Raw genomic sequence first — 4,199 nt, 5'->3', positions numbered from 1 at the left:
AAGCCCACCTCATTTTTTGGACACCACTCAGACAGCCAGCAATTCAAGGAGAACATGTGGCTAAACATGTCACTCCCGGTCCGACTGGGGAGGGGCCCAGAGAAAACTACAGAGTCCGACATTGTTTTTGCAAAGTTACACACCGATTTAATGTTAATTTTAGTGACCTCCGATTGGCATAACCGGGTGTCATTAATGCCAACGTGAATTACAATCTTACCAAATTTACGCTTAGCCTTAGCCAGCAGTTTCAAATTTCCTTCAATGTCGCCTGCTCTGGCCCCTGGAAGACAATTGACTATGGTTGCTGGTGTCGCTAACTTCACATTTCTCAAAACAGAATCGCCAATAACCAGAGTTTGATCCTCGGCGGGTGTGTCGTCGAGTGGGGAAAAGCGGTTAGAAATGTGAACGGGTTGGCGGTGTACACGGGGCTTCTGTTTAGGGCTATGCTTCCTCCTCACAGTCACCCAGTCGGTCTGCTTTCCCGGCTGCTCGGGATCTGCCAGAGGGAAACTAACGGCGGCTAAGCTACCTTGGTCCGCACCGACTACAGGGGCCTGGCTAGCTGTAGAATTTTCCACGGTGCGGAGCCGAGTCTCCAATTCGCCCAGCCTGGCCTCCAAAGCTACGAATAAGTTACACTTATTACAAGTACCATTACTGCTAAAGGAGGCCGAGGAATAACTAAACATTTCACACCCAGAGCAGAAAAGGAGAAGCTGCCATGCTAAATCAGCTAAGAGCTAGTAGCTGCGCTAAGCTAGCGGATTCCTAAAAACACACAAAGTGAATAATGTGTAAATAATTTAGAGGTGATTCAGCAGAGGGAGTGCTTTAGTTAAGGCACGTGAACATTACACTGTGAAACAAATCGTTATCTAGTTAACTAGATCAATCTAACTGCGCAGATTAAACAGCTAACAGATACAGCAAAACACCGCTGTGCTCCTGAACAGGAAGTGATACAATACCGCAGTGAGAGCCAACCACCATATATATATGTGTGTGTGTGTGTGTGTATGTGTTGTTGAGTGAGTTTGGGCTTTACAGTATCCGGAAAGGATTCACTTCACTTTTTCTACATTTTATGATACAGCATTTTTCCACAATTGAGTAAAATCTATTTTTTTTTCCCCCTCAAAATTCCACTCACAACACCCCAGGCTTGCCCACATTTTTACAGATTGATAGGATGTCTGGGAGTGAGGCAGAGTCATGCAAACTAATGGGTGACATCATAGAGGGTTTGTCTAGTACATATCTGGGTGTGTGGTCCACTACCGAAGACAAGAAGGTGGTGCAGAGGGTCATAAAAACTGCCTAAAAGATAATCGGCCCAGCCTGGAAACCATCACCACATCCTGCTGCCTGAGGAGAAGAACCAAGGCCATCACAGGAGACCCCACACACCCTGCCCACTCCTTGTTTGACCTGTTGACCCTCTGGAGATGCTATAGGTCAACAAAATCCTACACCAGCAGGCTGACAGACAGCTTCCTGCCCTCCATTTTTTGCACTACTCCACACAGTATGTATATATACTCAACAAAAATATAAACGCAACACTTTTGGTTTTGCTCCCATTTTGTATGAGATGAACTCAAAGATCTAAAACTTTTTCCACATACACAATATCACCATTTCCCTCAAATATTGTTCACAAACCAGTCTAAATCTGTGATAGTGAGCACTTCTCCTTTGCTGAGATAATCCATCCCACCTCACAGGTGTGCCATATCAAGATGCTGATTAGACACCATGATTAGTGCACAGGTGTGCCTTAGACTGCCCACAATAAAAGGCCACTCTGAAAGGTGCAGTTTTGTTTTATGGGGGGGGGGGGGGGGATACCAGTCAGTATCTGGTGTGACCACCATTTGCCTCATGCAGTGCAACACATCTCCTTCGCATCATCCGTGAAGAGAACACCTCTCCAACGTGCCAAACGCCAGCGAATGTGAGCATTTGCCCACTCAAGTCGGTTACGACGACGAACTGGAGTCAGGTCGAGACCCCGATGAGGACGACGAGCATGCAGATGAGCTTCCCTGAGACGGTTTCTGACAGTTTGTGCAGAAATTCTTTGGTTATGCAAACCGATTGTTTCAGCAGCTGTCCGAGTGGCTGGTCTCAGATGATCTTGGAGGTGAACATGCTGGATGTGGAGGTCCTGGGCTGGTGTGGTTACACGTGGTCTGCGGTTGTGAGGCTGGTTTGATGTACTGCCAAATTCTCTGAAACGCCTTTGGAGACGGCTTATGGTAGAGAAATGAACATTCAATACACGAGCAACAGCTCTGGTTGACATTCCTGCTGTCAGCATGCCAATTGCACGCTCCCTCAAATCTTGCGACATCTGTGGCATTGTGCTGTGTGATAAAACTGCACCTTTCAGAGTGGCCTTTTATTGTGGGCAGTCTAAGGCACACCTGTGCACTAATCATGGTGTCTAATCAGCATCTTGGTATGGCACACCTGTGAGGTGGGATGGATTATCTCAGCAAAGGAGAAGTGCTCACTATCACAGATTTAGACTGGTTTGTGAACAATATTTGAGGGAAATGGTGATATTGGGTATGTGGAAAAAGTTTTAGATCTTTGAGTTCATCTCATACAAAATGGGAGCAAAACCAAAAGTGTTGCGTTACATACATGCATACACACACACACACAGTGAGGAAAATAAGTATTTGAACACCCTGCGATTTTGCAAGTTCTCCCACTTAGAAATCATGGAGGAGTCTGAAATTTTCATCTTAGGTGCATTTCCACTGTGAGAGACATAATCTAAAAAAAAAACAAACAAACAAAAAAAATCTGTAAATCACAATGTATGATTTTTTAAAAATAATTTATTTGTATGTTATTGCTGCAAATAAGTATTTGAACACCTGTGAAAATCAATGTTAATATTTGTTACAGTTGCCATTGTTTTCAATTACAGAGGTCAAACGTTTCCTGTAGTTTTTCACCAGGTTGTCACACACTGCAGCAGGGATTTTGGTCCACTCCTCCATACAGATCTTCTCTAGATCTTTCAGGTTTGGAGTTTCAGCTCCCTCCAAAGATTTTCTATTGAGTTCACGTCTGGAGACTGGCCAGGCCACTCCAGGACCTTGAAATGCTTCTTACAGAGCCCCTCCTTAGTTGCTCTGGCTGTGTGTTTGGGGTCATTGTCATGCTGCAAGACCCAGCCATGACCCATCTTCAATGCTCTTACTGAGGGAAGGAGGTTGTTTGCCAAAATCTCGTAATACATGACCCCATCCATCCTCCCTTCAATACGGTGCCGTCGTCCTGTCCCCTTTGCAGAAGAGCACCCCCAGAGTATGATGTTTGTATGATGTTTCCACCCCCATGCTTCATGGTTGGGATGGTTTTCTTGGGGTTGTTCTCATCCTCTAAACATGGTAAGTGGAGTTGATTCCAAAAAGCTCTATTCTGGTCTCATCTGACCACATGACCTTCTCTTGTGCCTCCTCTAGATCATCCAGATGGTCACTGGTGAACTTCAGACAGGCCTGGACATGTGCTGGCTTGAGCAGGGGGACCTTGCTGCCCTGCAGGATTTTAAACCATGACAGCATCATGTGTTACTAATATAATCTTTGTGACTGTGGTCTCAACTCTCTTCAGGTCATTGACCAGGTCCTCCTGTGTAGTTCTGAGCTTTCTCAGAATCATCCTTACCCCACAAAGTGAGATCTGGCATGGAATCCCAGACCGAGGGAGATTGACAGTCATCTTGTGTTTCTTCCACTTTCTAATAAATAATCATAACAGTTGTTGTCTTCTACCAAGCTGCTTGCCTGTTGTCCTGTAGTCCATCCCAGCCTTGTGCAGATCTACAGTTTTGTCCCTGGTGTCCTTAGACAGCTCTTTGGTCTTGGCTATGGTGGACAGGTTGGAGTGTGGTTGATTGAGTGTGTGAACAGGTGTCTTTTATACTGGTAGCAAGTTCAAACAGGTGCAATTAATACAGGTAAAGAGTGCAGAATAAGAGGGCTTCTTAAAGAAAAATTAACAGGTCTGTGTGAACCAGAATTCTTGCTGATTGGTAGGGGAACAAATACTTATTTGCAGCAGTAACATAGAAATAAATTATAAAAAAAATCATACATTGTAATTTCCGGATTTGTTTTTTTTTTATATATATATATATATAGATTATGTCTCTCACAGTGGACATGCACCTA

This window comes from Thalassophryne amazonica, chromosome 13, assembly GCF_902500255.1.
Source record: "Thalassophryne amazonica chromosome 13, fThaAma1.1, whole genome shotgun sequence".
NCBI lineage: Eukaryota > Metazoa > Chordata > Actinopteri > Batrachoidiformes > Batrachoididae > Thalassophryne > Thalassophryne amazonica.
This window is presented reverse-complemented; position numbering follows the sequence as displayed.